At 41.7% G+C, this 11,737-nt stretch overlaps 1 long non-coding RNA gene across 1 annotated transcript in view; it reads left to right on the top strand.

Moving 5' to 3' along the window:
* Positions 1–8,890, top strand: part of LOC110201363 (uncharacterized) — a 10,872-nt gene extending 1,982 nt beyond the window's left edge. Inside the window, exons 2-3 of the long non-coding RNA XR_013487517.1 lie at positions 6,721–6,812; positions 7,246–8,890. This is a non-coding gene — a long non-coding RNA (uncharacterized LOC110201363). The remainder of the gene's footprint in view (positions 1–6,720; positions 6,813–7,245) is intronic.
* The last annotated feature ends 2,847 nt before the right edge of the window (positions 8,891–11,737 follow it).

The following is an 11,737-nucleotide window of genomic DNA, read 5'->3' on the forward strand; positions in this document are numbered from 1 at the left end:
GCCCTGACCCAATGCTTTTTAAAAAATAATTTAATTTAATTTTTTTTAAAGTTTATTTTATTTTGAACTTATAAAATAAAACAAATACTTCCACAACATAGTAGAATAAAAAAAAAGACGATTGCACATGAAACTGCAAATCTATTATGTATGACTTGCTATTCCTTTTAAATATATAATAAAGTTATCATGAAATTTTTTTCTTTCTCTTCATCTCCCACCCTAGAGATAGCTATTAGACACAAATATGTGTGTGTGTGTGTGTGTGTGTGCGTGTGCATGTGCATGTGTAGGTATGTGTGTATAAAATCATTCTATGCATACTTCTATTTATTAGTTCAGCACAGGGTTCTGGTCATTCCTCCAAAAGCTCTGGTTTCTGGACCTGGCTTTTCTTGTAACAGATTGTCTCTTACCTAGGCATGTCCCTTTTTCCTGCCTGATTTCCCTGGCATGCCACCCCCAAATCTGGAATCTTTAATTCTGGAAACTTCCAACTTATTAATTATTACATCATAGGTGGGAAATTGCTTAGACATACCTGAGTTAATAGTTTGTGCTTCTCTAAAAAGCCTTTGTCATTTGTGTATATCCCAGTGTGTTCCCAATGTATGGGACCACCCAGGTGTACTTGTACCCAAATGGGAAGAGTAATCAGAACCCAGATTCTGCAGTTAAGTGGGGAGAGAATAGAGGCAGTAATAACAGCCAGCAGGCTATGTCAGTAGTCCGGTTATAAGGTGGTGAGGAGGTGCCAAGAAGGTGGCAGCATCAGAGGAAAGGAAGGGGAACATGTAAAAGATGTTATGAAAGAAGAATTGATAAGCCTTGACAGCTGCTTGTATTTGAGAAATGAGAGAGAGTGAGGAATTAAGGATGACACCTAGGTTGCAAGCCTGCATTAACTGAGAGAATGGTAGCACCCTTGACAATAACAAGAAAGTTAAGAGGGGAAAAGGATTTGGAGAGAAAGGTAGTGAATTCAGTTTAGGACATGTTGGGTTTAAGCTATCTATGAGACATCTAGTTCAAGATATCTAATGGGCAGCTGGAGATGCAAAACTAGAGGTCAGGAGAGAGGTTAAAGCTGGACAAATAGATCTGAGAACCATCAGCATAAAGATGATAATTGCATCTATGGGAATTGATGAGATTGGCCAGAGAAACAGTATAGCTAGAGGGGGTGGATGAATCAAGTGAGAGGTTTTTGAGGATTAGGGAGACAGAAATATGTTTGTAGGTAATATAGAAGCAACCAGTAGACAGGGAAAGACTGAATATTGGTGAGAGAGGGAGAGAAAAGGAGAGAGAGATAGAGACAGAGATAGAGAGACAGAGACAGAGAGAGAGAGAGATGATAAAGGGGTTAATGTGCTGGAGAAAATGGTATGGAATAGAATCATTTGTGCATGTAAAGGGGCTAACTTCGATAAGGAAAATAGCCAGCTGTTCATGTGGAATGGGTGAAGGCGGAAATAATGGGAGGAGGCATCTGAGTGATGGGAAATAAGGAGGAGGGGAGAAGAGGGAGCTTTCAGCAAATTGTTTCCATTTTTTTCAGTGAAATAAAAAGCAAGGTTCTCAGCTGAGAGGGTGGGGGTTGGGGAGCCATGGAACGTTTGAGGAGGGATGAAAAGATTTGGAAAAGCCACTATGATGAGTGAGAATGAATCGATTAGGGAGGTGTAAAAGGATTGCCTTGCTGTAGCTTCTGTTGAGATTATGGAATATAAATTTATAATGGACCTAGTCACCATGGTTTCCTAATTTTCTCTAGCTTCATTCAGCAGTGTGTGAATAGGAGTGAAAGCAGTGGATGGGAGCAAAATCCCAACCTGAAGCTCAGCTGGGTGAGATTCCTCCCTCTAAACGTCCATTCTTTGGCCCCAGGATGTCCTGTCTCTGTTGTGATTTACCTTCAATATATCATTATTAACATACATCGGCCTATCTCCTTCCTCAATGGGTGGTGCTCCAAATGGGTACTCTGCATCCACAGTTTCACATCTGACTCCTTTTGTCCTTGTTTTTGGCTAGCATATTTCTCTTACAGTCCAGTGGCAAGGGAATTCAAGACTAGGACTGTAGCTATCATTTTCTTGAAGCTGACCAAGAAATGTTCCTCAAGGTTCTTTATTAAGCCATCCCAGTATTTACTTATGATTTCCTGAATGTTTTTACCAATCACATCACCCATTCTCTCCTTCGTTCCTGTCTTATGGACACTGCTTGCCAAGGCTAGCACCTTCACATTTGCCCTTAAGTCTATCTTCTTGCAATTCCTCTGGTAGTATGTTCTATCAACCATCATTCCCCCCCTCCCATCTTTTTTTTTTTTTAAGGCAATCTGCATTAAGTGATTTGCCCAGGTTCACATAGCTAGTAAGTTTCTGAGGCTAGATTTGAACTCAGGTCCTGCTCACTCTAGGGCCAGTGCTCTATCCACTGTGCCACCTAGCTGCTCCTCCCATCTTCAATTGCCATTTTATATTTCCATCTCCCATGCCTTTAAACATGCTAAAGTCTTTCTGTTCTTAAAAAAAATTTTTTCCCTTGACTTTGCCATTGTTATTGTTTAGACATTCAATCGTGTCCAACTCTTCGTGACTTCATGGACCATAGCACTCCAGTGCTGTCCATGGGGTTTTCTTAGCAAAGATACTGGAGTGGGTTGCCATTTCCTTCTCTAGCTGATGAAGGCAAATAGAGATTAAGTGACTTACTCAGGGTCACACAGCTGATGTCTTGAGTACAGATTTGAACTCAGGTCTTCTTGACTACAGGCCCAGTGTTCTATCCACTGACCCACCTAGCTGTCTTCTTTGATTTGCCATTACCTCTAGCTATTGAACTATGTCTATCCTATTCATTACTACACACCTAGGAAGTATGGTCTTGAAATATTGTTTCTGACTCCATGGGGGTTGGGTGGATGGGTGGGTGGGCAGTGAGAAATTACTTCCTCAGAAGTTATCAGTGATACAATGATTTCTCAGTCCTAATTCACCTCATTCGGCATCATAGATGAACCCTTCCTACTGGTTATTCTGTTCTGGTTCTCCTTCCTGTTTTATAGTTCATTCTTAATATGCTCCCTTTGTTTATCATCATTGTTCTAGGGGCCATCTCCAGTCATCCTGATCTATATCTTGCCACTGGACCCAGTTGGCTCCAGAGGAAAAAGTGAAACTGGTGACTCTGCACAGCCCTCCCTCACTTAAATCCAATTCATTTGCAAGTCATGGCATCACCTCCTGGATGTCATGGTCCTCTTTGAGAAAGAAGGACAAACAACAATAATCACTGTTCCACTGCCCCTTAAATATAGGTGTTCACCATGACTATGTCGTGGGTACTCTTCTCTTTTTTTCATCATCTTGGTGATTTCATCCATTCCCATGAGTTCGGTGGTCACCTCTACACAGGTAAGTCTCAAATTGACACTTTGCTCCCCTAGGCTCCAGTCCCCCTTTTCCAATGGTTTCCTGGTCATCTCCACGTGGATGTAGGCAACTTAAAATCAACATATCCAAAACTGTGAACTTAGTATTTCCCCCCTCAGCCTTTTCCCTCATCCCAGCTTTCATATTTCTAATGATGTTACCATCCCCTAGTTACTTAGACTCCAAATCTTTGTCTCCTCCATCTTCTCCTTCTCTCATATCCAATTAATTGCCATTTCCAATGGGTTCTACCACTATAACACTACTCATGCTCTTCTGCTTCTCTTCATTGCTACTGCTACCACCCTAATTTATGTCTTCATCACCTCTTACCCAGATTGGAATAGCCTCCTGATTCCCGTGCCTCTAGCCTCTCTTTACTGTTCATCTGTCATCCAGTTCCCAGACTCCTCTTCCTAAGGCATTTGCCTGATGCTGTCTCTCCCCTGTTTAAAAACCATCAGTCAATCCCCATTACCTCTATTCTAGGATAACATAAAGTCCTTATTCCAGCATTAAAGGCCCTTCACAGTTTGGATATAGCCAACCTTTCCAGCCTAATTTCATACTATTCCTCTGGAGTCTATTAGCAGGCTGCTAGAGAGACTAGGACAGCTATCTTCTCCTGCCCCTCAAAATCCCACAGACTAATCTGTATACCCCAAATGCATTCTTCCCTCATCTTTGTCTTTCAGAATCTTAATTTTCCTCCAAGGTTCAACACAAGAACTATCTCTCCTCTGGGAGACTCTTCCTGATCTCCTCTACCCTATTTACTGCCTACTTTCCCAGCTGAAAGAAAGTGCCCTCTCCCTCCTCAAATTTTCCTTGAGTGCTTTGACTGGATCTTACACTTGTCTCCATAACACCTTACCTTATATTACATACATGTATAGAACCTGTCCCTTCCCTCCCACATACCTACCCCTTGCTCCAGAATGTAAGCCTTTAAGGGCAGGGTCATTTTTCATTTTTTGATTCCCCAGTACCCTAGCACAATGCCTAGTAAATATTTATTGAATTAAGGTTTTGTTTTTCTTTTTTTTATCCATTTGAGGAGGGCCTCATTTTAAATATATATAAAATTTAAATTAATAAATTAATAAATTAAATATATTGATACAGTGTGTTATTATATATAACATAATATAAATTAATATATTAATAAAATGAGAGAGAGAGAGAGAGAGAGAGAGAGAGAGAGAGAGAGAGAGAGAGAGAGAGAGAGAGAGAGAGAGAGAGAAAGAAAATTCAACTCTTAGGCTACTTTTCTCAAATTAGCAATTTTCTTCAGGTCTAGGTCTATCAGTGGAATTTGGCCAAAAGCCTTTACTATATACCAGGTTAGCAGAACTATATCCCACGTTGATAGGGGTTTGCCTATGGATTCCTAGCTTGGCCTAGAGAGACTACAGTTGCAGTATTATAAAACTTTCAGAAACTGAAAAAAAATTACTGGTATCCAGTAGCATTTTCCATCTCCCCTTTCATATTACAGTTCATCTATCAGCAAATGAACATGGCCAGAGAGAAATGGAGCACAGTATCAGCAAACCAAGACCAATCAGATCTGAGCTTTCTAATCTTAAATTGTCCCTGCTCAGGGACATTGTATTTTAATGAAGCTAATAGATTTTATTGGGATGTATGTTCCTTTTGGAGGGTGAAGCTTCCTCAGAATATTTCAGTAAACAGAGAAGGGCTGATAATAAAAGGAGAAAGCTTCTCCCTGTATCTCCCTATTTCTGTTTCCTCTGCTTCTCCTTCTCTCTGAGGTGAAAAAAAAAAGGCTTATTTGGTAATAATAATAATTTTTAAAAGAGGAAACTTGGTGATACCTGGTCCCATGTAATGTTCTTGCTGTAATGAAGACTTCGGAAATAGGGACAGCCATGGTTTGGGTAGCTCGATGGCGCAGTGGATAGAGTGCTGTACCTGGACTCAGGCAGACTTCTTTTCCTGATTCTGTCCTCAGACATTTATTAGCTGTGTGACCTTGGGCAAGTCACTTAACTCTATTTGCCTCAATTTCCAGGAGGTCCTGGACACAGGGACACAGGGGGTCCACCCAACATATTGGGGGCTTTCCTCACTTTCTCTCGACATTGAAAAGATGGCAGTCGAATATGTAGGCCATCCATCACTTATCCCTCCCTCTCACAACCTGACCATCCCCATACTCCTTTTTTATCATTCATGCATTTCTCTAATGACTACTTTTACCTCAAAGATGCAGCACAGTATAAGGAGAAGAGAGCTGCCCTCAGAGTCAAGAAGGCCTGGTTTCAAGTCCTGTCTCTGACGCAGGCTGGCTGCCTGACCTTGCTGGAATGATTTAATTTTTTCAGTGGTCCATACAACATTTAAGACATTAAGTTACAGAAGAGCTACCAATCTGCATTTGGTAGAGGGAGCATCTTCCCTGGAAGGTCCTTATATCAATGAAATCACGCCTCTGATCTAAAAAACATATCTCCTTTACGAATGTAATTTGCAATTTCAGGTTTGTAACATGCTGCTGCCTGCACACACGTACCATGTGTCTGTCCATGCCCCTCTGGGTGTTATTCATTGTCGGCTCTCCAGAGGCCGTGGTATTCCATGACTCCAGGTCATTAGAGAAAATAATATCACAATGTCACTATTTGAGACTGAGAAGAAGATCAACCTCTTGGCCAACCACAAGAGACAAGCCATGAAATTGGGCAGGGAATCTTCATGGTTTAAGCCCACATTTTAATTCTCGAAAGCCCCTCTCTTTTTTCCTTTGTTCTGTGGGTCTGCTGGTTCGAGTTACCGAAGGCCAGGCTTTCCCTGAGTCTCTTTCCACACCATTCAGGAAAATGAATTAGCTAATCGCCCATCCGAAACAGACAGAGTTCACTCTCTTCTCCAGCAGCAACAATCCTGTTAACAATGATTCCACCAGCCAGGCAATCGTTAATCAGCTTACTGAAGGTCTGAGAAGGGCTGCAACTGAATGACTCTTGATTTTTTTTAAAAGAATTGTTTTTAAAAGGTTAAGGGGAGAGGGCACCAGCTAAGAGGATTAAAAAAGAACACCTGAGTAGTTATGTGAAAACGAAATTATGGGAGACCGTCTCCTCTCGGGGAGGGGGAGCAACACAATGTGTTATGCGTTTGAATTACGTTCCCTCACTCAGAGCCGGCTCACAGACAGACCGGCAGACAGGCCTTTTGTCTCTCACCTCCTTGGGACTATTAGAAAGCATTCTGCCTTTTTCAAAGCCTAAACTAGGCTTTTTTTCTCCCCCAGACATCCTTTGCCTCAATTGCCCAAAGGCAGGTTATGTCAAAGGAAATCTGACACCAGCTTTTCTAGTCATCAGTTTGCTCTCTCATCAAAAGGTAAGGCTATCAGATACCCTGTGAGGATGATTCCCCCTGGGCCAGTGTGTCAAGTGGAGTCAGCATTGGCTGCGGAGTCAGGTGACTCCAGACCTAATGCCAACTCCACCCCTGACTCAGTGTGTGTCCTTGGATAAGTCACATTGAATCTGAGGTGGGGTGGGGACAGGTGAAATCTGCCAGTGACATCACACGGATTCACATGGGTGTAAGTCGTAATACACTCAGGGGTAAAAATAGGAGAGGGGGCCATGTGACCAGACAGGGTCTGGAGGCAGGAGGACAGCTGCAGGACCTGGGAAAGGACCTTGCGGCTCCCAGGCTTGGCCCTGTTCTTGGCAAGCAGCAACCCAAGAAACAAGAGCCAGAGCTCTCTAGGAGACAAGCATGCACGCAGTGGTCCAGAGGACCTGTGCTTTGCATTCTTTTGCAGGTGAGGGGGGAAAGCAGCACTAGCATGGTTACCCTTGGAAACTGTCTGCTGTTACAGCATCACAAGACTTTCCTGATTGTCAAGCCCTGCTGTGGCATGGTGGATTCTGATGAACTCTGCCCTCTCTGAGCAGTGTGGCATGTTTTTCTCCCAATGTGGTATGTAGGAAACAAAACTAGATTTGGAGTCCAAAGCCCTGAGTTTGAGTTCCAGCTCTGCAATGTACTAGCTACCTGACCCTGGACAAGTCATTTAACTATCTGGAGCCTCAATTTTCTCCCTCAGCTGTAAATAGGGATGAGAATAGAATAGTTAAAACTGGAAGCTACCAGAAGGGCCAGAGTTATGGCCCTTTCCACACCCTTCTCCCCCCACCATCTTCAGTACTAGCCTTGAGCTGGGATCTCTGGCTCTCAATGCTCCTACTGAACTGAGGGTGGGCTTTGTGCTACTTGCCCCAAGGACAAACATCCCTAGTTATAGCTCTATCTTGAGCAGAAAATAATTTGTAAACCTGAAAGCCCCATGTAATTGTGAATTATTCTTATTATTTGATCCACCCCTCCTGCTAATTTTAAGAAGAAAATAAGTATTTTTTTCTCCTCGCACAATATCCCTCCTGGGGCTACTGAATTAAAAGGAGCAGTAGGAACCGTTCCAAAGGCTTGGTAAGAGGAATTAAAGAGGCAGAAATGCCCTTACTTATTGAACCTGAAAAGGAGAGTGCTTAACTGTTTATACATATCTCTTCAAATGCTTTTATCAAAACCTTCAGAGACTGGTTTCAGGGGAGCTGGGGGTAGAGGTGGTAGAGGATTTATTCTGTATGACCAGGTAATTTTGTCCACAAGCTGCACCTGGAAAGAATTTAGCCTTGCAATATTTCCTGCCCTGCCCCCAGTTTTCCCTCTCTCCTCTCCCCCTCCCCCTCCCCTCACTACAAGTAATAAACTATTTGCTACAAGAGATGCTGAGAAAGTATGATATTATATGACAATTATAGGCCTCCAGCACACTTGGTGACCCTTCTTGGTGAATATTTGAGAGAAGATGGACAAGGGTCATAAAGAATATGTAGGCATGGATTGGTTTTGATCTGCATTGTTGGAGGGAACTTGTGAATTGATGAGATTCCACACTCATTTGAATATTTAAACACAGGGATGGATATGTCATTTTCATTGTCATATAAATGAAGGCATTAGAGCATCAAAACTATCATAGGTTCCCAAAGTGGACAATACTGCCCCCTAGGAGGCACTGGACCAATCCAGAAGGATGGTAGTAGCCTTGAGTGCAATGGGGGGGGCATTGAATAAAAATAAGGGGGGCAGTGGAAGCATGAAGAAAGAAGAGAAGAGAATTTTAAAAAACTACACGTTTCATCTGTTATGTAATAGAGTTAAAATTGTAGTGATTATGTTATTTTCCAAATAAACACACAAAATGCATGTTATAACCCATCAGTGGTCAAGTCTGCTGACAGGTCTTAGCAAACAAGTGTTGGCAAGCCAGGATGTCTCCAATTGTCAGAAAGTCCAGCATGCATGGGCAGGAATATGTGTGTGTGATGACTTGTATATAATACGATACTGTACAGTTACATGATACAATATTGCGTCGTCAACATTTCTATGGAAAAAAACCCTCAATTTTATATTAAATTATTAAATTTAAGATGTGTCTCTTTTTTTGGAAATTTTATATTTTTTTGAAATGATTTTTAAGAAACTGTTAAAGGGTTAAAGAAAGTAGATTTCCAGGTGGGCACTGAGTAATTTTTTTAAAAGGGGGAGATAGGCCAAAAAGTTTGGGAACCTCTGACCAAGATAATTTGTCCTTTGTGCCTCTCTAACTTGACTCTTTCCATCACACATGCTACCTGTGAATTTAAATGGAAGGCAACTAAGGAGAGCAAGGTAGCACAGTGTTGGACTGTTGAGTCAAAAAGATTTGAATTCAAATCCTGCTTCAGACACTCATTGTGACTTTGGGCAAATGCTTGAGCTCTGTCAGCCTCAGTTTCCTCACCTGTAAAATGAAGCTAATATAGCACCTTTCTTCATAGAGGTTGTTAGGATCAAATGAATGGAGCAAATCTTATAGAACATTATAAATGCTAGCTGTTATTAGACAAAACACATGGGAGTAGTTCTAAAATGTCAGAGAGACCGCTGCTTTCTTAAACATGGCACCAGTTATTTGGACTTTGCATAAGCAATCTTCTCAATCTTTTGGAAGCTGGACTACAGAATGAATTTGTTGTTCAATGTGGTGAGATATACAGATGGTGATGTCACCTTCAATCAATGCCAACTTACAATATGCTATGAGCTAACTTGGTTTCCTAGTGTGGCCACATGGCACCCTGTCTCAGACAGGATGCCAGGATGCTTGGGACATCATAGACTCTGCGTGTGGTTTGGGCCTTAATAAGTCATCTGGCCTTGTGGTGAAGGAGTGGTGTGGTTTTGTTTTGCATTCATATTTATTTGTGGGTAAAAATGTCTTTCTGTAGGGAAGGGCATTTTAACTTCATGATGCTAAGATGACTCTTTCAAATATATCCAACATCTTTTTCAGAGGGATCTTAATGCTTTTTCTTTGCTTTAGCTCTCCCTTCATTCTGATAACTAAAGGAGAAACGGAGGAGAAGAAGCCATTGCCTTCTCTCTCTTCCTCTTCACAGCCCAACTTCTTGGGAAGAGAAATCTACACTCCTTGTTTCCACTTCCTCACCACCCACTTATTCACTAATCTATTGCAATCTAATTTCTGTTCCCATAATTCAACTGAAACTAGGTTACCAGTGACCTCCTCACTGACAAATCCAATAGCCTTTTCTCACTTTATCTGTCTTGACCTTTCTGTTGGCATTCACCAGTTTCCTATTTGATGTTCTCTCTTTCTTTGACTTCTGTGACACTACCTTCTCGTTGTTTTCCTTTTACTTTTCTGACCACTCCTTCCCTGTCACTTCTGTTGACTCCTCCTCTCCTCCAATTGCTTAAACATGGCTCTTCTCTCAGGTTCTATGCTAGGCCCTCTTCTCTTCTTTTTCTACACTCTCACCCTTAGGAATCTCCTCTGCTGCCACGGCTTCAATTATCACCTCCATGCATATAATTACCAAATCTAAACTGCCACCTAATGCGTCTCTAGATCTTCAGTCCTATATTTCTAGTAGCTTCTTAGATTTTTCCACCTGGGTATTCCATTAGCACCTCAAACTGAACATGCCTAAAACTGAACTCACTCTCTTCCCTCAAACTGGTCTTAACCCCAGCTTCTCTATTACTGTCAATGGCATCACCATCCTTCCAATCAACCAGGCATATAACACTCTTCTTCATTCCCCTGACATGCAAAAGTGACCCCTTGCTAACTCTAAAGTCTCTTTCACGTTTGACCCTTCCCCACTACTTCCATGGAAACCGCTCAAGGTAACAGAAGCACAGATCTCCTACCTAAAGAGACCTCAAAATTATTTAGTCCAATGTGTCCCTCTACAACATAACCCTACTTTAAGACCACTAGTGAGGCAACTCATTTCACTTTTGGATATTTGCAAATGTTAAGAATTCCTCCTTGTGTAAAGCCCAAGTATGCCTCTTTGCAACTTTCACCCACTGCCATCTGGGACCAAGCAGAACAACTCTGATCTCTCTACTAGATAGATAGATAAATAGATAGATAGATAGATAGATAGATAGATAGATAGATAGATAGATAGATAGATAGATAGATAGATGGATGGGTGGACAGATGGATAGATGTTTGGATAGACAGAGAGAGAGAGAAAGATATAGATGGATGGATGAATGGATGGATAGATGGACAGATGAACTGGATGGTTGGGTAGATGGATAGATAGAAAAAATATTTATTAAACACTTAGTGTCAGGCACAGTGCTAAATGCCAGAGAGAGATATATATAAAAGCAAAGAAGACAGTCCCTGACCTATTACGTTTTAATAGGGGAAGGAAACACATAAGGAGTACTAGAGAGTGGACTGGATAACCAAGTGGGAGTGTGGTATGGAAACTTAAAGAATTGTTGGGGTAGCCTGCTTCCTAGCTGGATAAGGCAAAATGCTCACCTCTGGAGGGGAGGAAAGCCAGGAATGGAGTCCTAGTATCCAGTGAGGTGGAGATGGTTGGAGAGTAAGGCTATGGCCTGAGACTTCCAGACTACAGACCTTTATAGTTATCACTTCCCACTCCTACCTCCCAACCACATTTTCTTTTCTCTAAGCTAAACATCTCCAATTCATTCAGCTGATGTTTACATGGCATGATGTCTGAGGCCCTCCACCATCGTGATGGTCCTCCTCTTGATCTTTCTAGCTTATCTTTCCTCAAATGTGTTATTCAGAATTGGAGAGAAAGTGAACATAATATTAGAGTTTCATTTCCAACAATGTTTGAGGTGCCACCAGTATCATGATTTTACCAGGCAAGTAACATAATTTGTGGGGAAGGCTCTACAAT

The sequence above is a fragment of the Phascolarctos cinereus genome, unplaced genomic scaffold (assembly GCF_003287225.1).
Source record: "Phascolarctos cinereus isolate Bilbo 61053 unplaced genomic scaffold, phaCin_HiC Scaffold_5;HRSCAF=322, whole genome shotgun sequence".
In the NCBI taxonomy this organism is placed as follows: Eukaryota; Metazoa; Chordata; class Mammalia; order Diprotodontia; family Phascolarctidae; genus Phascolarctos; species Phascolarctos cinereus.